Raw genomic sequence first — 24,196 nt, 5'->3', positions numbered from 1 at the left:
GCGTAGGGTTGCCTACAATTTCTGCACATTTAAAAGTGCATCTTGCTTGGAAATGAGGGATGCGCTTTTAAATTGACAGAAACGCCACTTTATTAGATTATTCATGTGACGCAGCGTATGTAATAAATATATTTCAGGAAAAAAAAAGGCCATCTGAATGGGCGCGCATATAAAATTTACCCATTCATGTGTCCCTTGTGGATTGGGCTGCACTTTTTTGGGGCCAAGTGATGAGATGTGTTAGCGCATTTCATTTCATGTGTAAAAAAAAAAAGGTTGAGAACCTGGCACCCTGAGTGTTATTTTTTTTAAAACAGTAATTTTTGCAGATTACTTAAAAAAAAAAAAGAAAACATTTTTTTTTAAATGCTGTTTTTGCACAAAACTGCTGTTTTTGCAGCATTTTGCGCAAAACGGCCGTTTTCGCGGCATTTTGCGGGATCGCAAAATCGCTATAAGCTGGAGGGTCTGATTTAATTCCTATTTGGCTTGCCACCTTCCTATGCTTCCTTATCTTGACCTTTCAAAGACAGGATATTCTGTTAAGTTTCAATTAGATGTTGCTACTGTTCGTTCCTTCTATTGGTATGACCTTGGCTCGCCTGGCACGAGTTGCATCTGCTGAGTTTCGATTCAGCCGCCTCTTCTCATTTTGCTAGAATAGGAATCTTGTCTTGTTTGGCCTCTAGTAACCTGAGTTGATTCTGCTTTTCGTGCAAAGTGGAATCGCACTTATAGTATTATGCTTCATTTTGAGGTAAATTATGTATAATGGCACTTGCTGTGCTATTCTTCTACTTAGCATAGCAAGCTGCACTGTTTTCTTAGCTTTCTTGCAGTTCCAAGAATATGTACAGTCGTTAGCTGGTTAAATATCTTCATTCTGCTTACAGCTTAAGCTTTTTGTGTTTCGACATCGTTCTCTTTCTTTGGGTTCACAATATCTTTATTCATGGTGTTTCGTCTCTGTGTGTCATTTTTGGTTGTCATTTCTTCTATCTGTGAGTGTGTCCGGGCTCTCGTGACATCACCATTCATCTTCCATTAAGGTCTTTTTGGTTTCTTACGGGACGGTACTTAGGCAATCTTTATTTTGTCTCATTTGTTGGTAGGGTTTTCTCAATGGATACCTTACTGTCCATGGTTGTCTGGGTATTGGTACTTCAATAGGTATTACTCTTCTGATGGGAACTGGGCAGAGCCCTACTGCGGCTCTCTGCTGGCTTATTTGTCCATTATATGTCACATATTTTGGTGTGAACGTTCCTGGTACTTCAAAATGGCCGGTGGAAGTGCAGGCTTTATTTGGGACCTCCTCTACACCAGGGTTCGGTGCGCGTTACAAATAAATAAAATAAACAAAACTAAACTAAACTCCACCTCTTCCGAAGCTTACTAGCACCAAGAGCTAGTAGGAGATGAAGAGGATCCATAGATTGCACCCCAGCTCTACTAAGATTTCAATATGAAGATCCGATGGGGGATTTAGTGGATCTCCCCAATAAATCCCAGCTCTGCTGACAACGCAAAATCATTAAGAGTCAATGCAAGTTCAAGGGGATCCCTGGATGGCACCCCATATCTGCTGACACTCCCACCAAGAGCTAAAAGGAGATGAAAAGGATCCATTGATTGCACCCCTGCTCTACTAATATCTCAACATCAAGAGCCAATGGCAGATTTAGTGGAGCTACCCATAAAACCCAGCTCTGCTGACAACTCAGCATCCTCAAGAGCCAATGCAAGTTCAAGAGGATCAATAGATGGTACCCCATCTCTGCTGACACTAACTAGCACCAAGAGCTAATAGGAGATGAAGAGGATCCCTATATTGCACTCCAGCTCTACTAAGATTTCAACATCAAGATCCAATGGTGGATTTTAGTGGAGCTACCCATAAAACCCAGCTCTGCTGACAACTCAGCATCCTCAAGAGCCAATGCAAGTTCAAGAGGATCAATAGATGGTACCCCAACTCGGCTGACACTTATTAGCACTAACAGCTAGTAGGAGATCAAGAGGATCCCTAGATTTCACCCACGCTCTACTAAGATCTCAACATCAAGAGCCAATAGGCGATTTACTGGATCACCCCAATAAATCCCAGCTTTGCTGACACCTCAGCATCATCAAGAGCCAATGCAAGTTCAAGAGGATCAATAGATGGTAACACATCGCTGCTGACACTTACTAGCACAAAGAACTATTCGGAGATGAAACTGATCCCTAGATTGCACCCCAGCTCTAATAAGATTTCAACATCAAGATCCAATGGGGGATTTAGTGGGACTCCCCAATAGTCCCAAGCTCTGCTGACAACCCAGCATCAAGAGCCAATGCAAGTTCAAGAGGATCAATAAATCGTACCCCACCTCTGATGACATTTATTAGCACCAAAAGCTTGTAGAAGATGAAGGGGATCCCTAGATTGCACCCCAACTCTACTAAGATCCTAACATCAGGAGCCATTGGGTGATTTAGTGGGTCTCCCCAATAAACCCCAGCTTTACTGACAACTCAACATCATCAAGAGCTAATACAAGTGCAAGAGGATCCCTAGATGGCACCCCACCTCGGCTGACATGTACTAGACTCAAGAGCTAGTAGGAGATGAAGAGGCTGTGTAGAGGGTACCCCACCTCAGTTGACACTTACTAGCACCAAGAGCTAGTAGGAGATGAAGAGAATCCCTTGATTACATCCCAGCTCTACTAAGATTTCAAAATCTGGATCCATTGGGGGATTTAGTGGAACTCCCCAATAAACCTCAGCTCTGCTGACAACCCAGCATCATCAAGAGCCAATGCAAGTTCAAGAGGATCAATCGATGGTACTCCACCTCTGCTGGCACTTAATAGCACCGAGAGCTTGTAGAAGATGAAGAGGATCCCTAGATTCCACCCCGGCTCTACTAAAATTTATATATGAAGATCCAATGGTGGATTTAGTGGATTTCCCCAATATACTCCAGCTCTGCTGACAAGTCAACATCATTAAGAGCCAATGCAAGTTCAAGGGGTTCCCTAGATGGCACCCCATCTCTGCTGATACGTACTATCACCAAGAGATAGTAGGAGATGAAGAGGGTCCCTAGATTGCACCCCAACTCTACTAAGATTTCAACATCAAGATCCAATGGGGGATTTAGTGGATAACCTCAATAAACCCCAGCTCTGCTGACCACTCAGCATCATCAAGGGCCAATGTGAGTTCAGGAGGCTCCCTAGATGGCACCCCACCTCTGCTGACACTTACTACCAGCAAGAGCTAGTAGGAGATGAAGAGGATCCCTAGATTGCACCCCAGCTCTACTAAGACCTCGACATCAAGAGTCAATGGGGGATTCAGTGCATCTCCCCGATAAACACCAGTTCTGCTGACAACTCAACATCATTAAGAGCCAATGCAAGTTCAAGGGGATCCCTAGATGGCACCTGATATCCGCTGACACTTACTACCAGCAAGAGCTAGTAGGGGATGAAGAAAATCCCTAGTTTGCACCCCAGCTCTACTAAGATCTTGACAGCAAGAGTCAATGGGGGATTCAGTGGAACTCCCCAATGAATCCCAGCTCTGCTGACAACTCAGCATCATCAAGAGCCAATGCATGTTCAAGAGGATCAATAGATGGTACCCCACCTCTGCTGGCACTTACTTCCACCAAGAGCTAGTAGGAGATGAAAAGGATCCATAGATTGTACCCCAGCTCTACCAAGAGTTCAACATCAAGATCCAATGGGGGATTAAGTGGATCTCCCCAATATACCCCAGCTCTGCTGACAACTTGGCATCATCAAGAGCCAATGCAAGTTCAAGAGGATCAATAGATGGTGCCCCGCCTCTGCTGACACTTACTTGCACCAAGAGCTAGTAGGATATTAAACGGATCCCTAGAATGCACCCGAGCTCTACCAAGATTTGAACATCAAGATCCAATGGGGGATTCAGTGGAACTCCCCAATAGACCCAAGCTCTGCTGACAGCCCAAGCTCTGCTGACAACCCAGCATCAACAGCCAATGCTAGTTCAAGAGGATCAATAGATGGTACCCCACCTCTGCTGACACTTACTAGCACCAAGATCTGGCAATAGATGCACATTATCCCTAGATTGCACCCCAGCTCTACTACGATCTCAACATCAAGAGCCAATGGGCAATTCAGTGGATCTCTACAATAAACCCCAGCTCTGCGGACAACTCTGCATCATCAAGAGCCAATGCAAGTTCAAAAGGATCCCTAAATGGCACCCCATCTCTGCTGACACTTACTAGCTCCAAGAGCTAGTAGGAGATTAAAAGGATCCCGATATTGAAACCCAACTCTATAAAGATATCAACATCACCAAGAATCAACAAGGGATTTAGTGAATCTCCTGACTAACTCTATGCTGGCACCTCAACATTAAAATGATCGAATGGACAGTCTAAAGGACCCACAGACTTTACCCCAGCTCTGTTGGTACACCTAAATCATCAGGATCCAATGGAACACCAAGACAGTGCAAGTGAATCCCTATACTGCACCCAAGCTCTATTGACACCTCAAGATCACCAACAGTTAAGGAGAGATAAAGAAGATCCCTAGACTACACCCCAGCACTGCTGACACCTCAGGATTTCCAAGAGCCAATGGTAGGTCAAGACTATCACTAGACTAAACCCCAGCTCTACTGACACCTGAACATCACCCAGAGTCAATGAGGGATTAAGCAAATCTCAAGACTGCACCCTAGCTCTATGCTGACACCTCAACATTACTATGATCCAATGGACGGTCTAAAGGACCCACAGACTTCACCCAAGCTCTGGTGGCACCCTTAAATCCCCTAGAACCAATGGAACTTCAAGACAGTCCCTAGACTGCACCCCACATTTACTGGCACCTCAGCATCACCATGATCCAATGGAATGTCTAGAGAAACCTGAAACTGCACCCCAGCTCTACTGACACCCAAAATCACCAAGATTCAATGGGAGGTCAGGAAGCTCTAGACTGTACTCTAGCTGTAGTAACATCTCAATTTCACCAATAGCCAATGGGGTAATAAGAGGATCTTTAGATTGCATTCTAGCTCTGTGCTGACACCTCAGCATCACTATAACTGAATGGGGGTTCCAGAGGAACCCGGGACTGCAGCCCAGCTCTGCTGACACTGCTGCATCAGCAAAAGCCAATGGGAGGTCAAGACGATCAATAGACCAAACCCCAGCTCTACTGACACCTTAACATCACCAGGAGCCAATGGGTGATTAGATGGGTGATTAAGAGGCTCTCTAGACTGCAGCATCACCAACAGCCAATGGAAGGTCAAGACAATAGCTTGACCAAACCCCAGCTCTAATGACACCTCAAATTTAACAAGAGCTCATGTGAGGAAAAGAGGATCCCTACACTGCACCCAGCTCTACTAACACCTGAACATCACCATTACCCACAATACCCAATGGGGGATTAAGAGGAACTCTAGACTGCACCCCAGCTCTATTGACACCTCAACGTCACCAAAATCCAACACAAGATGAAGAGGATCCCTAGGCTGCACCTAAGCTCTGCTGACAACGCAAGATCACCAGGACCCAATGCAGGATTATGAGGATTTCAAGACTGCAGTCTAGCTCTACACTGACACCTCAACATTACTATGATCCAATGGATGGTCTAAAGGACCCACAGACTTCACCCAAGCTCTGGTGGCACCCTTAAATCAAGATCCAATGGAACATCAAGACAGTCCCCATACTGCACCCCACATTTACTGGCACCTCAGCATCACCATGACTCAATGGCTCTGCTGACACCTCACATCTTCAAAGGTCAGTGGAGGCCAATGAAATTCCAAGACTTCACCTCCCACTCTGCTGACACCTCAACTTCACCAAGAGCCAAGCGAGGACTTGATGATCGTGAGACTTTCCCTCATCTATGCTGAAAGCTCAAGATTTTTAAAAGCTAGCAAGAGGTCTAGATGATCACATCAACATCATTAAGAGCCAATGAGCTATCAAGTGGATCCCTAGACTGCACCCCAGCTCTGCTGACACCTTACAATCACCAAGACTCAATGTGTCAAGACGATCCCTAGACAGCACCTCCACATGAGAGAATGGGATGTCCAGAGGATCGCCATACTGCATCCAGGTTCTGATTAATCCTCGCTGATCTGCTGAAGAGCTGAGTGGAGACCAAGAAGATCTAAATCCCATCTCCGCTGACACCCCAACATCATCAGGAATCAATAAGAAATTAAGATGATCCCTAGACTGGGTCCCAGCTTTGCTGACACCTCAAAATCAGATAAGGGGAGCTCTGAAGGATCCCTTAACTGCACCCAACCTTTCCTGACACCTCAATGTAGCCTCAATTTGGAGCACAAAGGCAGTACATCGCATGGAAAAATTAAGGTTTACCTTAGCTCCATTGATACAATGTTATAACGTTAAGGGACTCCCAGCTGTTTTGAATGGGCTAGAGACTAATTCCTAATACAAATAATTTAATTTGGAAATATTGAAGGGGAAGATCTGATGCAAGGCACTCTATCTGCCAAACTGTGTCCCTACTTTGATGTCAAAGTATAAAATGGGCTTACTTTAAATGCATGCTGTAGTCACCTGTAGAGCAATGATTCTTTACAGAAACATAATCATGGCGGGGGAAAGACCTTGTATCATGTTTTAGTGTGCCAGTAGAGAGACCAGACCCTGGCTGTCTGGCAAATTTCAAATGAAAATGTTTGGAAACCTCAGCCCTTTTAAATACAAGCAGTGAACAATTAATTCTGAATCCTGAGGGTGTTCAGAGGAAATGATATGAAAGTGATTGGATTAAAACCTGCGATAGAAAGGGTAGTTACAAATTAATCAATGATTTAACTCTTAAATATAAGTGATATGGGACTACACCGTCCTACATAGAAAATGTCCCGATAGACGTTATTTGAGGGAATTCCTGATATCCCGGCTCCATTTCAGAAATACTCGAGAAATGTTATATATACGGAAACTCAGCTCAGATAGCAACTGTGGGTATTGCAACAGAAATTCAGCTCAGATAGCAACTGTGGGTATTGCAAAAGCGATTCAGCTCAGATAGAAACTGTGGGTATTGCAACAACAGCGATTCTGCTCAGATAGCAACTGTGGGTATTGCAACAGCGATTCAGCTCTGATAGCAACTGTGGGTACTGCAACAGAGATTCAGCTCTGATAGCAACTGTGGGTATTGCAACAGCGATTCAGCTCATATAGCAACTGTGGGTATTGCAACGGAGATTCAGCTCAGATAGCAACTGTGGGTATTGCGACCACAACGATTCAGCTCCGATAGCAACTGTGGGTATTGCAACAGAGATTCAGCTCAGATAGCAACTGTGGGTATTGCAACAGCAATTCAGCTCAGATAGCAACTGTGGGCATTGCATCAACAGCGATTCAGCTCATATAGCAACTGTGGGTATTGCAACAGAGATTCAGCTCAGAAAGCAACTGTGGGTATTGCAACAACAACGATTCAGCTCCGATAGCAACTGTGGGTATTGCAACATAGATTCAGCTCAAATAGCAACTGTGGATATTGCAACAGAGATTCAGCTCAGATAGCAACTGTGGGTATTGCAACAACAGTGATTCAGCTCAGATAGCAACTGTGGGTATTGCAACAGCAATGGGTATGGGAACAGCGATTCAGCTCGGATAGCAACTGTGAGTATTGCAACAGAGATTCAGCTCAGATAGCAACTGTGGGTATTGCAACATCAATTCAGCTCAGATAGCAACTGTGGGCATTGCATCAACAGCGATTCAGCTCAGATAGCAACTGTGGTTATTGCAACAGCGATGCAGCTCAGATAGCAACTGTGCATATTGCAACAGCGATTCAGCTCTGATAGCAACTGTGGGTATTGCAACAGCGATTCAGCTCCGATAGCAACTGCGGGTACTGCAACAGAGATTCAGCTCAGATAGCAACTGTGGGTATTGCAACAGAGATTCAGCTCAGATAGTAACTGTGGGTATTGCAACAGTGATTCAGCTCAGATAGTAACTATGGGTATTGCAACAGAGATTCAGCTCACATAGTAATTGTGGGTATTGCAACAGAGATTCAGCTCAGATAGTAACTGTGGGTATTGCAACAGAGATTCAGCTCAGATATTAACCATGGGTATTGCAACAGCGATTCAGCTCCGATAGCAACCGTGGGTATTGCAACAGAGATTCAGCTCAGATATTAACCATGGGTATTGCAACAGCGATTCAGCTCCGATAGCAACTGTGGGTATTGCAACAGAGATTTAGCTCAGATATTAACCATGGGTATTGCAACAGAGATTCAGCTGAGATAGCAACCGTGGGTATTGCAACAGCGATTCAGCTCAGATAGAAACTGTGGGTATTGCAACAGCGATTCAGCTCAGATAGCAACTTTGGGTATTGCAACAGCGATTCAGCTCAGATAGCAACTGTGGGTATTGCAACAGAGATTCAGCTCAGATAGCAACTGTGGGTATTGCAACAACAGTGATTCAGCTCAGATAGCAACTGTGGGTATTGCAACAGCAATGGGTATGGCAACAGCGATTCAGCTCGGATAGCAACTGTGAGTATTGCAACAGAGATTCAGCTCAGATAGCAACTGTGGATATTGCAACAGCAATTCAGCACAGATAGCAACTGAGGGCATTGCATCAACAGCGATTCAGCTCAGATAGCAACTGTGGTTATTGCAACAGCGATGCAGCTCAGATAGCAACTGTGCGTATTGCAACAGCGATTCAGCTCTGATAGCAACTGTGGGTATTGCAACAGCGATTCAGCTCCGATAGAACTGTGGGTACTGCAACAGAGATTCAGCTCAGATAGCAACTGTGGGTATTGCAACAGAGATTCAGTTCAGATAGTGACTGTGGGTATTGCAACAGTGATTCAGCTCTGATAGCAACTGTGGGTATTGCAACAGCGATTCAGCTCTGATAGCAACTGTGGGTACTGCAACAGAGATTCAGCTCAGATAGCAACTGTGGGTACTGCAACAGAGATTCAGCTCAGATAGCAACTGTGGGTATTGCAACAGAGATTCAGCTCAGATAGTGACTGTGGGTATTGCAACAGTGATTCAGCTCTGATAGTAACTGTGGGTATTGCAACAGAGATTCAGCTCAGATAGCAACTGTGGGTATTACATAAACGGCGATTCATCTCAGATAGCAATTGTGGGTATTGTAACAGAGATTCAGCTCAGATAGTAACTATGGGTATTGCAACAGAGATTCATCTCAGATAGTAATTGTGGGTATTGCAACAGAGATTCAGCTCAGATAGTAACTGTGGGTATTTCAACAGAGATTCAGCTCCGATAGCAACTGTGGGTATTGCAACAGCGATTCAGCTCCGATACCAACCGTGGGTATTGCAACAGAGATTCAGCTCAGATATTAACCATGGGTATTGCAACATCGATTCAGCTCCGATAGCAACCGTGGGTATTGCAACAGAGATGCAGCTCAGATATTAACCGTGGGTATTGCAACAGAGATTCAGCTGAGATAGCAACCGTGGGTATTGCAACAGCGATTCAGCTCAGATAGAAACTGTGGGTATTGCAACAGCGATTCAGCTCAGATAGCAACTGTGGGTATTGCAACAGCGATTCAGCTCAGATAGCAAGTGTTGGTATTGCAACAGCGATTCAGCTCAGATAGCAACTGTGGGTATTGCAACAGAGATTCAGCTCAGATGGCAACTGTGGGTATTGCAACAGAGATTCAGCTCAGATAGCAACTGTGGGTATTGCAACAGAGATTCAGCTGAGATAGCAACCGTGGGTATTGCAACAGCGATTCAGCTCAGATAGAAACTGTGGGTATTGCAACAGCGATTCAGCTCTGATAGCAACTGTCGGTACTGCAACAGAGATTCAGCTCTGATAGCAACTGTGGGTATTGCAACAGCGATTCAGCTCATATAGCAACTGTGGGTATTGCAACGGGGTCAGCTCAGATAGCAACTGTGGGTATTGCGACCACAACGATTCAGCTCCGATAGCAACTGTGGGTATTGCAACAGAGATTCAGCTCAGATAGCAACTGTGGGTATTGCAACAGCAATTCAGCTCAGATAGCAACTGTGGGCATTGCATCAACAGCGATTCAGCTCATATAGCAACTGTGGGTATTGCAACAGAGATTCAGCTCAGAAAGCAACTGTGGGTATTGCAACAACAACGATTCAGCTCCGATAGCAACTGTGGGTATTGCAACATAGATTCAGCTCAAATAGCAACTGTGGATATTGCAACAGAGATTCAGCTCAGATAGCAACTGTGGGTATTGCAACAACAGTGATTCAGCTCAGATAGCAACTGTGGGTATTGCAACAGCAATGGGTATGGGAACAGCGATTCAGCTCGGATAGCAACTGTGAGTATTGCAACAGAGATTCAGCTCAGATAGCAACTGTGGGTATTGCAACATCAATTCAGCTCAGATAGCAACTGTGGGCATTGCATCAACAGCGATTCAGCTCAGATAGCAACTGTGGTTATTGCAACAGCGATGCAGCTCAGATAGCAACTGTGCATATTGCAACAGCGATTCAGCTCTGATAGCAACTGTGGGTATTGCAACAGCGATTCAGCTCCGATAGCAACTGCGGGTACTGCAACAGAGTTTCAGCTCAGATAGCAACTGTGGGTATTGCAACAGAGATTCAGCTCAGATAGTAACTGTGGGTATTGCAACAGTGATTCAGCTCAGATAGTAACTATGGGTATTGCAACAGAGATTCAGCTCACATAGTAATTGTGGGTATTGCAACAGAGATTCAGCTCAGATATTAACCATGGGTATTGCAACAGCGATTCAGCTCCGATAGCAACCGTGGGTATTGCAACAGAGATTCAGCTCAGATATTAACCATGGGTATTGCAACAGCGATTCAGCTCCGATAGCAACTGTGGGTATTGCAACAGAGATTTAGCTCAGATATTAACCATGGGTATTGCAACAGAGATTCAGCTGAGATAGCAACCGTGGGTATTGCAACAGCGATTCAGCTCAGATAGAAACTGTGGGTATTGCAACAGCGATTCAGCTCAGATAGCAACTTTGGGTATTGCAACAGCGATTCAGCTCAGATAGCAACTGTGGGTATTGCAACAGAGATTCAGCTCAGATAGCAACTGTGGGTATTGCAACAACAGTGATTCAGCTCAGATAGCAACTGTGGGTATTGCAACAGCAATGGGTATGGCAACAGCGATTCAGCTCGGATAGCAACTGTGAGTATTGCAACAGAGATTCAGCTCAGATAGCAACTGTGGATATTGCAACAGCAATTCAGCACAGATAGCAACTGAGGGCATTGCATCAACAGCGATTCAGCTCAGATAGCAACTGTGGTTATTGCAACAGCGATGCAGCTCAGATAGCAACTGTGCGTATTGCAACAGCGATTCAGCTCTGATAGCAACTGTGGGTATTGCAACAGCGATTCAGCTCCGATAGAACTGTGGGTACTGCAACAGAGATTCAGCTCAGGTAGCAACTGTGGGTATTGCAACAGAGATTCAGCTCACATAGTAATTGTGGGTATTGCAACAGAGATTCAGCTCAGATATTAACCATGGGTATTGCAACAGCGATTCAGCTCCGATAGCAACCGTGGGTATTGCAACAGAGATTCAGCTCAGATATTAACCATGGGTATTGCAACAGCGATTCAGCTCCTATAGCAACTGTGGGTATTGCAACAGAGATTTAGCTCAGATATTAACCATGGGTATTGCAACAGAGATTCAGCTGAGATAGCAACCGTGGGTATTGCAACAGCGATTCAGCTCAGATAGAAACTGTGGGTATTGCAACAGCGATTCAGCTCAGATAGCAACTTTGGGTATTGCAACAGCGATTCAGCTCAGATAGCAACTGTGGGTATTGCAACAGAGATTCAGCTCAGATAGCAACTGTGGGTATTGCAACAACAGTGATTCAGCTCAGATAGCAACTGTGGGTATTGCAACAGCAATGGGTATGGCAACAGCGATTCAGCTCGGATAGCAACTGTGAGTATTGCAACAGAGATTCAGCTCAGATAGCAACTGTGGATATTGCAACAGCAATTCAGCACAGATAGCAACTGAGGGCATTGCATCAACAGCGATTCAGCTCAGATAGCAACTGTGGTTATTGCAACAGCGATGCAGCTCAGATAGCAACTGTGCGTATTGCAACAGCGATTCAGCTCTGATAGCAACTGTGGGTATTGCAACAGCGATTCAGCTCCGATAGAACTGTGGGTACTGCAACAGAGATTCAGCTCAGGTAGCAACTGTGGGTATTGCAACAGAGATTCAGCTCAGATAGCAACTGTGGGTATTGCAACAGAGATTCAGTTCAGATAGTGACTGTGGGTATTGCAACAGTGATTCAGCTCTGATAGCAACTGTGGGTATTGCAACAGCGATTCAGCTCTGATAGCAACTGTGGGTACTGCAACAGAGATTCAGCTCAGATAGCAACTGTGGGTACTGCAACAGAGATTCAGCTCAGATAGCAACTGTGGGTATTGCAACAGAGATTCAGCTCAGATAGTGACTGTGGGTATTGCAACAGTGATTCAGCTCTGATAGTAACTGTGGGTATTGCAACAGAGATTCAGCTCAGATAGCAACTGTGGGTATTACATAAACAGCGATTCATCTCAGATAGCAATTGTGGGTATTGTAACAGAGATTCAGCTCAGATAGTAACTATGGGTATTGCAACAGAGATTCAGCTCAGATAGTAATTGTGGGTATTGCAACAGAGATTCAGCTCAGATAGTAACTGTGGGTATTTCAACAGAGATTCAGCTCCGATAGCAACTGTGGGTATTGCAACAGCGATTCAGCTCCGATACCAACCGTGGGTATTGCAACAGAGATTCAGCTCAGATATTAACCATGGGTATTGCAACATCGATTCAGCTCCGATAGCAACCGTGGGTATTGCAACAGAGATGCAGCTCAGATATTAACCGTGGGTATTGCAACAGAGATTCAGCTGAGATAGCAACCGTGGGTATTGCAACAGCGATTCAGCTCAGATAGAAACTGTGGGTATTGCAACAGCGATTCAGCTCAGATAGCAACTGTGGGTATTGCAACAGCGATTCAGCTCAGATAGCAAGTGTTGGTATTGCAACAGCGATTCAGCTCAGATAGCAACTGTGGGTATTGCAACAGAGATTCAGCTCAGATGGCAACTGTGGGTATTGCAACAGAGATTCAGCTCAGATAGCAACTGTGGGTATTGCAACAGAGATTCAGCTCAGATGGCAACTGTGGGTATTGCAACAGAGATTCAGCTCAGACAGCAACTGTGGGTATTGCAACAGCGATTCAGCTCAGAGAGCAACTGTGGGTATTGCAACAGCGATTCAGCTCAGACAGCAACTGCAGGTATTGCAACAGAGATTCAGCTCAGTTAGCAACTGCAGGTATTGCAACAGAGATTCAGTTCAAAGAGCAACTGTGGGTATTGCAACAGCGATTTAGCTCAGATAGCAACTGTGGGTATTGCAACAGCGATTCAGCTCAGATAGCAACTGTGGGTATTGCAACAGCGATTCAGCTCAGACAGCAACTGTGGGTATTGCAGCAGAGATTTAGCTCAGATAGCACCTGTGCGTATTGCAACAGCGATTCAGCTCAACTATTTATTTATTTATTTCATTTGCTACATGCCCAGACCCTTAGGTATCACTGCAATGTTACAGAGAGCTTGATGATGTTACAGACATCCTGGAATTACTTATACAAGGTTACAGATAGCATGATAATATTACAGGCAGCTTGCAATTTCTTATACAATGTTACAGGCAGCTTAGAAGTTTCTTGAACAAAGAGGCAGCAACTAGAGAACATTACACAGTGATGGGTAGTCTGGACGGTACATTACATGGATTAGTGTGATTATTCAGAGTTAGGCGTATGATAGAGGGGAGGCTTACTCAGTCAGAATTTGTTGAAAAGCCATGTTTTCAACGATTTTTTTAATCTGGTAATAGTTTCCTCATTTTTGATTTCAAGTGGTAGGGAATTCCAAAGGGTGGGGGTAAGGACTCTGAAACTACTCCCTCCTGCTTTAGCGCTTTTATGGCGCAGGATTGTGTCTTATTGTTCGATCTGAGTGCTCTACTGGTAGTTTTTCTTCTTTATTGTGTTGTTACAGTAACTAGATAGCAACTGTGAGGATACTGAGACCATGAAGCTCATTATTATTAAATGCCCAGTCTTGCAATCACTAAGGCAACAAATGTTTTTACATTTTGTGTAAGTGGTTGTGTTAACACAACCACTTACACAAAATGTAAAAACATCTTCTTCTTTCTATGCAGACACATTGCGTGTGTGCCACGGCCCCTGCTTCCCGAGATCCGACGCCACGCATAAGATCGCGGGGGCACGCGCACCCGCGAGCGCATCCGGGAGTGCCCTGCAAGTGCTGTTGGGCTGTTGTGCTGTTGGGCTGTTCGGCGTGGTCGCGGGACGGGGGATGGCGGGGACTAAGGTATAGCAGCTACAATTTTGGTTTATGGATTAAGCTTTTGTGTTGCCTGTGTACTTATATGTAAATATTGCAGCCAGCTTTAATCTTTTTTTGGGCATATCATAAGTTTTGCCCTTTTTTGAGTCTGCTCTTACATTCATGCCTACGGTATGAGGAGAAGCAAGCGTGAGGTATATACAGACAAAAGGACTGTACCACTGACAAGGAGAGAATCCAGGGCAGGGGTCCGGCCTTTTGATGACATGCTATCTGCTCCCTTGGTTTTCACGCCAGTCAAAGGTACCATGAGTATGGCTTGTAAACTACCTCTCCCCCCTTCACCCACCTCCCCTTTGGAAATGGCTGTGTTGAACCCGAATGAGTGTGGGGGTGTAGCAGATGAATCAATTTTGTTAATAGACTCGGGGGAAGTAATCAAGACCCCCAAAGATGTTACTCAACCTGAAGAACCCCCTTTTGTGGTTCATAACGGAAATTATCACAGCCCTGAAATTATAAACAGCTCCCTCCTGGCACTGTCTCAGTACCCTTTGGGGAAGGAGGCGAAATGGGAGCTTTCATCGGCCCAAACTTTGGGTAGAGAGGGTATGGGGGAGACACCCCAAAAAGACTCTTATAATGGGCTGGTACTAAACAAACTTACACTTCACACCATCCTCTTAAAGCAGCTTATCGCTGCTGTGGAAAGACAAAACTGTTCAAGCGGCAGTTGTGGGAGGGTCAATTTGAACCTGTTGGATCCAGTGGAGGTCTCACTGGCATCCATGTGGCCCTCTGGGGGGGGGGAGGCCAGTTTCTCCTATTGCCGTACCAAAGACAGAGCCATCCACAACCACTGGTTCCCTGGAAGAATTAGTTGCGGCAACGAATGTCGCCTCTAAGAATGGCTGTACAGGTAATAGCAGTGTTAAGGAGAACGGAGTTAGTCTCCAAAAGCAGAAAAAACAGAACCAAAATATAAATAAAAATAATAGAAAGAAACTAATTCCGCAGAATAGAAGGAATGCTTCTGGATACAAACGGAAGCACGATAAAGTTGTTAGGAATAATAGGCGATGGCTATTAAGAGGTGAAGCAGAAGTATTGGAATCTGAAAATATTGAAGATGAAGAGGGAGCGGATGTGATACTATGGAGAGGGTCTGGGGGACTGTTGCCCTGGACTCGCTGTCGGATAATTTAAAAAACTAGCGCTTGAAGTGTTCGTTGAGAGGCCCTCCTAACAATATTGAGAGTGACATGTTGCCTGAATTCAATGTGCAGGGGAGCCTTTTAAATTTCTTTCTAAAAAACACAAAAAGGATGGATCCAACTATGGCTGCCCCGCATACAATAGCACAGAGAAAAGGGGGGAATTGTCCCGTAAGCAGTAAGGAGAGGGACTAAGAACTATACAAAAACAATAGGGTCCATACTGCTATAGATTCAATTAACAATTAGTTCAAGTAACAAGTTATTTGACAGGGTGCACCACAAGGGTATCACTCAAATTTTAGGCTGTAGCAGACTCTGAAAGCGATCAGGGTAGTCTCATGTTTGAAAAACAGTAAAAAATATTATTTAGCAAAAAAAAAATGTACGTATGTAAATAATACATGAACAACTGAACATAAAGCAATGTGACAAACATGTAAATGCATTTCTTTGATAGTTAGAAGGTTAATAGTCGAAAAAACAAGAACCCAAATATAAGTTTTTCTTCAAACTTTTAAACAGAATAAACCAAAAGAAAATACTAAAAGAAACTGGACAACAGACTGCCAATGCTGAATGGTGACCTAAACCTAAGCCAACATTCCTATTTATGGCTTGTTTTTAGCCACTGCACAAGTTATTTTCAAAGAATTGACAGAATTGGAGTTGTTCTATGTCCTACGATTTGTTGACAGGTCTGCCTACATGTGCGTGTCAAAAATTAGTGACATAAACAGTAAATTTAAATTGACATCATTAAACCGCGTTTTGGCAAAAATGCCACCTGTCTGGCCAATAGTTCCATGACGTAGGTAAAGTTGCCTTCCTCAGGGCGAAATACCACACAACAACTTGACCCTGGTGTGGTTGTAGCTCTATAACGTCGGTTTCAGAATGACGTTGAACCGTGCATGGGGGTCTTCATAGCCATGCCAATAAGGTGAGGAGCTCTGGGTGGCTGGAAATGCTATCCTCTAGTGGTTCTGGTAGAGGCAGATGTCTTTGTACACAGGACTACTGGAGAACCCCAGGAAAATTTGACGAGTCCATATGTAGGGAATGGGGGGGCGGTGGAGGGGGTGCCTGTGTCAGGAATCTGAGGAAAGCTTCAGGTCGGCGCTTCTTGCTTTGCAAGAGGCGATAAACTACATTTCCCGTGAGGCGTGGGAGAGGTGTAGTTCTTCTATCGCGCGCTACAACAGCTGCTAATTAGCAGCAAACGGTTAAAACTCGCCGCCGCCCGTGCCTCGGTGCAGGTAATTAATGATTGTTAGCACGGGCGACGGCAGTTTAGGAGCAGGCATGCAGAAATTCTCAGACGCCTAAGGACTCTTGGAGTTTCCCCGGGCCGCGACGGTGACGAACAACTGAAAAACCACGGGCCGCGGCGGTGAAGTGGGCTCCCATAAGCTTTGATCATCGCTCTTCAGGGTCCGGATGTCCTTGTGAGGCATCCGGACCATCAGTTAAGTGTTTTCATATTCTGGAGTTGCTATATGCTTACTTGTTTATTAATTGACTGACGTTGTAGTGGGTGTGTGAGGTAACACGTCCTAAGATACATGCCATGCATTAGACACGCCATGTGTAGAAACATGCTATAAAACTCTGAACGGATAAAACTGGGCACTGGGAAGGACTGTGTAAAGAACACGCATGGGTCCACACCGTACAAGGGCATGTTCGTGTGTGTCTTTTTTCCTAAATCATTGTTGGTGGCTTCATTGTGCCCGACGGGCCATGTGTCTCGTGTCTTCATAAAAAGGGACACCCTTTTGTTTGTGCCATTTAGCTTGTAAGCAAATCTATGTGGTTTCAAGAAATGACTGTCCAAGTCCTACGTTATGTTCAATCCATATGTTATGTTCCAAGTCTATGTTCTAGGTTATCCGCTTGTATTCTATGAGGTGCAAAGTGGAGTTTAAAGAGCTATTATGATTCATATGTAACAAGTTCATTACATGGTATAGGAGGTCAGGTTAGGCGTTCAGGAAATAGAGTTTCAGGTTCAGGAATATCGCTGTATTGTATGTATTTGCTTGTGTATGTTCCCCTCCTTTCCTTTGTCACTCCATTCCCTTTTCCCTAACTCCATCTTCCCCCCATTGGCTGCCACGTGGCTTCCTGTGATATCAGTCTTCAGGCACCCGTGTCAACCACGGTGGGAGGGGTCAATCTATTTGGCTTCTGTGGTTCGGAAGAGGGGATTGAGACCCCTATTCCCTTATAAGCTTGACAGAATTACCTGCCCCCGATTTCGGGGTAATTGAACCACCCAGGCCAAATGGATACGAATTCTCCCCCTTTAGCAGATGTGCTAAAAGCACTACAAGACATACAAGTAGAATTGGTACAAGCTAGGCAAGACTCTAGTATATTGAAAGCTCAGGTACAAGGGTTGGTCGCACAAGGCACCCCGCTGGATGTGGCTGGAACTTCTACGGCAGGGCAAACTGGTAGAGTCCCGCCTACTGTAATTGTGCAGCCCTCTAATAGTGTGCCATTAGCCGCACCAGAAAGATTCACAGGAGACCCTAAGAAATACATGACCTTTTTAACACAATGCAGACTTCATTTTTTGTGCAAACCTAAGGCGTTTGAGACAACACAAGCTGGAACAGCATTTGTTATTTCTTATTTAACTGGAGATGTGGCAGCATGGGCTATGCGTTGGTGCAAAAGGATGATCCATTATTATATAATTGGGATGGTTTTCTAGTGGAGTTTGGTAGGTTATTTGATCGCCGAGAGGTGTCTTTGGCTCAAGACAAAGAATTATTAGCTTTAAGACAAGGAACACGCGACTTGGTTTTGTATGTTACCCAATTTAACAGATTGGTGATTGAAACTGATTGGCCTGAGAATAAACAGACTGTGTTGTTTTATCAAGGGCTCAAAGAGGAATTGAAGGATGCTATTCCGCAAGTAGAACCTCAGCCTAGTATATGTAACGCCATGATTGATTTAGCCCTAAGATTGGATCATCGTATTGGAGAACGCAAGGGGGAGAAGAAAAGACCAGAAGTGTTGTCTTTTGCTAGGTTGGATCGGGGTAAGGGAAACAGGAATACAGAAGGAGAACCTATGCAAATTGGTGGAATAAGGGGGCCCTTGTCTGTTGCAGAAAAGGAGCAACGGAAGGCTAACAACTTGTGCCTTTATTGTGGACAACCAGGACACTTTATTAGAACTTTCCCAAATACTCCCAAGAAAGGAGCAGGGGTGGATAGAAGCAAGGTTGAGACGGGAAAAGGACTGGGCCGACCTTAGGGGGAATGCAGGCGACAGGCCCAGAAATTAATAGGTTCCCCAATTGGAGTGCAAATACGACAGGGAAAAGAAATTCACATTTGTACATTTTGGTGACTTTACTTTTTGCCTGTACTTAGCAGTTAGTGTCTGCAATGGTGGACTCAGCCGCCACCGGTAATTTCATTGACATTGGATTGGCTAAAAGATTGGGTTTACCTTTAAGGGAAAAGGTTCAGGTTGATGGGGTGCAATCAGTGGATGGATCACCATTGGTTTCAGGACCCATATGTCAACAAGCTAAACCCATTCTAATGAGGTGCGAGTCTGGACATATAGAGGAAATTGTATTTGATTTAATAGCGGCACCTCAGTTTGGGCTCATTCTGGGCATGCCTTGGTTACTTAAACACAATCCCAGGATTGATTGGATTAAACGGGAGGTGGTATTTGCAGGAGTGGAGTGTGAGGGTCACATGGAGGAGGAGGTGAGACCCGCATTATATTTGGCAGAACAGGCGACAGAACCACAAATGGTGGGAGCAATGGCTATGAGTATTCCAAATCAGTATCAAGATTTAGCTAAAGTATTTGACAAAGGGGGAGCAGACAGGTTACCACCCCATAGATTTTATGATTGTGTAATTAAATTAGAACCAGGGGCTAAATTACCTTGTAGCAGAATCTACGCTTTGACTGAAAAAGAAAACCAGCATTTACGTGAATACCTGGATGACATGTTAAGTAAGGAATTTATTAGACACTCCACCTCTCCTGTGTCGTCACATTTGTTCTTTGTCCCAAAGAAAGAGGGAACACTCAGGATATGCATTTATTATAGAGCATTGAATAAGGTGACAGTGAAGAACAGCTACCCCTTGCCTTTGATTTCAGTATTATTGGATCAAGTAAAAACAGCAGTGGTTTATACCAAATTAGATTTGAGAGGGGCTTACCATTTGATCCGTGTGAAAGAGGGGGGTGAGTGGAAGACAGCCTTCAGGACTAAGTTTGGTTTGTTTGAATATCTTGTGATGCCTTTTGGTTTGTGTAATGCTCCGGCAGCATTTCAATACTTTATGCAGGAGGTGTTGAGTGAGGTTCTAGATCAGTTTGTTATAGTTTATATTGATGACATTTTAATTTATTCCTCTTCTGAAAAACAACACATAGAGCATGTGAGAGCAGTGTTAACAAAATTACAAGACCATCAGTTGTATGAAAAACTGGAAAAATGTGCCTTTCATACCACTCAAGTGGAATTTCTTGGTTTTATTTTGACTCCCTCGGGTATTGTGATGGACAAGAAAAAAGTACAAGCAGTTACAGAATGGCCAGTGCCTCAATGCATTAAGGATATCCAGTCCTTTTTGGGTTTTGCAAACTTTTATAGGTGCTTTATATCAAATTTTTCACAAATCGTTACCCCCATTACCAAATTATTGAGGAAAGCCACTAAGTTTGATTGGAACACTGAGGCAGAAGTAGCTTTTCAAGAGTTAAAGAAAGCATTTACATCAGCTCCTGTATTGAGACACCCTAACTCAGAAAAACCTTTCCAAGTAGAAACAGATGCTTCTAACGTGGCTGTTGGAGCAATATTGTCTCAAAAGGATGAAGAAGGAGTATGGCATCCAGTAGCTTTCTACTCTCGCAAGCTTACTAGCTGTGAACAAAACTATTCAATCACTGATAAAGAGTTATTGGCGATTAGAGCAGCATTTTTGGAGTGGCAACATTATTTGTTGGGGGCCAAATATCAGGTTACAGTGGTCACTGATCATAAAAACTTACAATACTTCAAGACAGCTCATACATTAAGTCCAAGGCAGTTAAGATGGTCACAGTACTTTAATGAGTTTAATTTTGTAGTCACTTTTAGACCAGGGAGAAAAAATGGTAAGGCGGACGCTTTGTCTAGGCAGCAAAATATGGAAAGCAGTGTAACCGAAGTGAAGACTATCATTCCTGCGGAAAAGGTTGTAGGAGCAGTAATGACTCAATTACTGAGACAAGTAAAACAAGAAATGAAAGGAAAGGACCAATTGAATTGGGGAAAAAATCCCGCAGAAACATTCCACAATGGGCTTCCTTATTATGCAGGGAAATAGTTTTTACTGACGCTCGCCTTGCAGAGGAAGGCGATGCATTGGTGTCATAATTCACCTTTAGCAGGACATTCAGGAAGCAAAAAGACCCAAGGGTTGTTGGAGAAATATTTCTGGTGGCCAGGGTTAAAACAAGATTCTATGAAGTACATTCAAGAGTGTGAAACATGTGTACGCAGTAAGTCAGACCATAAAAAAAAGGCAGGGTTACTCAAGCCACTACCCACCCCGGAGAAGATTTGGACACATATATCAATGGATTTCATTACTGATTTGCCTCCGGATGATCAGTATGACACAATCTGGGTGGTGGTGGATTATCTTTCTAAACAAGCCCATTTCATACCTTGTAAAGGAATCCCAGGAGCAGGGAGATTGGCGGAATTATTCTTGCAACATGTGGTCAGATTTCATGGACTACCTCATAGTATTGTATCTGATAGAGGCCCTCAATTTACTTCCAAATTTTGGCGTGCTTTTTGTAAAATGTTAGGCATGGAGTGTGCGTTGTCCACTAGTTATCACCCACAGACGGATGGACAAACAGAGAGAGTCAATCAGACGCTGGAACAATATTTACGGTGTTATTTAAGTGAGGGTCGTGAATCTTGGGTACAATCTTTGTGGTTGGCTGAGTTTACTTATAATAACACTGAACACGCTTCATTGGGTATGTCTCCAAATGTGTGTTTGTATGGTCACACACAAAATATGTTACCGGAACATCTACCTGATATGGAGAATATTCCCATGCTTCAAGATAGAAAAGAGGTACTACTATACCTCAGACAGAAAGCACGAGCCAATTTAGACCAGGCTAAGGAACAATATAAGAAATATGCAGACCGAAATAGGAGAGTTGCTCCTCAGTATAAAGTGGGGGATAAGGTCTGGCTTTCAACACACAATTTGCCTTTAAAGGGACCCCGTAAATTTGCCCCCAGGTTTATTGGACCCTATGAAATTGTGAAATGTATATCTACGGGGGCATGCAAATTAAAGTTGCCTAATACGTTAAAGATACATCCAGTGTTCCATGTGTCTTTGCTTAAACCCGCAGCTCCGGGAACGCGAGTACAGAGACCTCCAGCAATTATCAAGGATGGACAGGCAGAATATGAAGTAAAGAAGATACTGGACTCAAGATGGAGACAGAATTGTTTATGGTATCTCATCCAGTGGGTAGGATATGGACCTGAGGATTGTTCATAGGAACCAGCTAGTGCGGTTCATGCACCCAGATTGGTGCGACAATTTCATCTGCAACATCCAGAGAAAGCAAAACTTGGAAGGGGCCCTGAGAGAGGAGGTACTGTCAGGAATCTGAGGAAAGCTTCAGGTCAGCGCTTCTTGCTTTGCAAGAGGCGATAAACTACATTTCCCATGAGGCGTGGGAGAGGTTTAGTTCTTCTAACGCGCGCTACAACAGCTGCTAATTAGCAGCAAACGGTTAAAACTCGCCGCCGCCCGTGCCTCGGTGCAGGTAATTAATGATTGTTAGCACAGGCGACGGCAGCTTAGGAGCAGGCATGCAGAAATTCTCAGACGCCGAAGGACTCTTGGAGTTTCCCCGGGCCGCGACGGTGACGAACAGCTGAACAACCACGGGCCACGGCGGTGAAGTGGGCTCCCATAAGCTTTGGGCAACGCTCTTCAGGGTCCGGATGTCCTTGTGAGGCATCCAGACCATCAGTTAAGTGTTTTCATATTCTGGAGTTGCTATATGCTTACTTGTTTATTAATTGACTGACGTTGTAGTGGGTGTGTGAGGTAACACGCCCTAAGATACATGCCATGCATTAGACACGCCATGTGTAGAAACATGCTATAAAACTCTGAACGGATAAAACTGGGCACTGGGAAGGACTGTGTAAAGAACACGCATGGGTCCACACCGTACAAGGGCATGTTCGTGTGTGTCTTTTTTCCTAAATCATTGTTGCTGGCTTCATTGTGCCCGACGGGCCATGTGTCTCATGTCTTCATAAAAAGGGACACCCTTTTGTTTGTGCCATTTAGCTTGTAAGCAAATCTATGTGTGTTCAAGAAATGACTGTCCAAGTCCTACGTTATGTTCAATCCATATGTTATGTTCCAAGTCTATGTTCTAGGTTATCCGCTTGTATTCTATGAGGTGCAAAGTGGAGTTTAAAGAGCTATTATGATTCATATGTAACAAGTTCATTACATGGTATAGGAGGTCAGGTTAGGCGTTCAGGAAATAGAGTTTCAGGTTCAGGAATATCGCTGTATTGTATGTATTTGCTTGTGTATGTTCCCCTCCTTTCCTTTGTCACTCCATCCCCTTTTCCCTAACTCCATCTTCCCCCCATTGGCTGCCACGTGACTTCCTGTAATATCAGTCTTCAGGCGCCCATGCCAACCACGGTGGGAGGGGTCAATCTATTTGGCTTCTGTGGTTCGGAAGAGGGGATTGAGACCCCTATTCCCTTATAAGCTTGACAGCCTGTACTGGCCTTAGCAAACACATTGGGTCAAGGACAACCCGCAGTAAGTGGTGTATACTCACAACCCATGCACTACAACAATGACCCCAAGGCCTCTGAGTTGTGTTTTCAGTCAAATGGACTAGGGAGCAATAGATTTCTGCAACCCTAGCCTAAAGGGGGGGTCTTGGAAACTCAAGTATGCGCCAACCCCCTTAAGGGTGTCGAAATTAAGGGAGGGGAAGCTGAGGTAAACTCTTCGGAGGGTGGCCCGATGATGGAACGGGTCATTAGAAGGGTTATAAATGAATGCTTGATGGGCACGAGAATGTTCCAACAGCTAAAAGGGATAATGCCCCTAAGGATAGTTTAGTCTTGCTGCAACGGAACTACGTCGAATCCAAGAAATGAATACTACCGATACAACTTGGAGCCCACCGCCTAATGGTGAACAGTCTGATGCTGGTGTGAAAGACGGTACAAATGCCCAAGCTATGGGTGGCAGATGGGGCCTTGACAGCCAGGACTCTGGTCCCCGAGAAGTGCTGCCTGCATCGGGCCATTCTGGTGCACGGCCAGTGGTGATCAATTATCGGCCCTCTAGCTGTGGTGAATCCCCTAGCATATTTTTGCACTACCTATTTAACAA

The sequence above is a fragment of the Ambystoma mexicanum genome, chromosome 2p (genome assembly GCF_040938575.1).
Source record: "Ambystoma mexicanum isolate Mex_15411 chromosome 2p, UKY_AmexF1_1, whole genome shotgun sequence".
NCBI classification, from domain to species: domain Eukaryota; kingdom Metazoa; phylum Chordata; class Amphibia; order Caudata; family Ambystomatidae; genus Ambystoma; species Ambystoma mexicanum.
The sequence above is the reverse complement of the archived record's forward strand: the minus strand, read 5'-3'. Positions refer to the sequence as shown.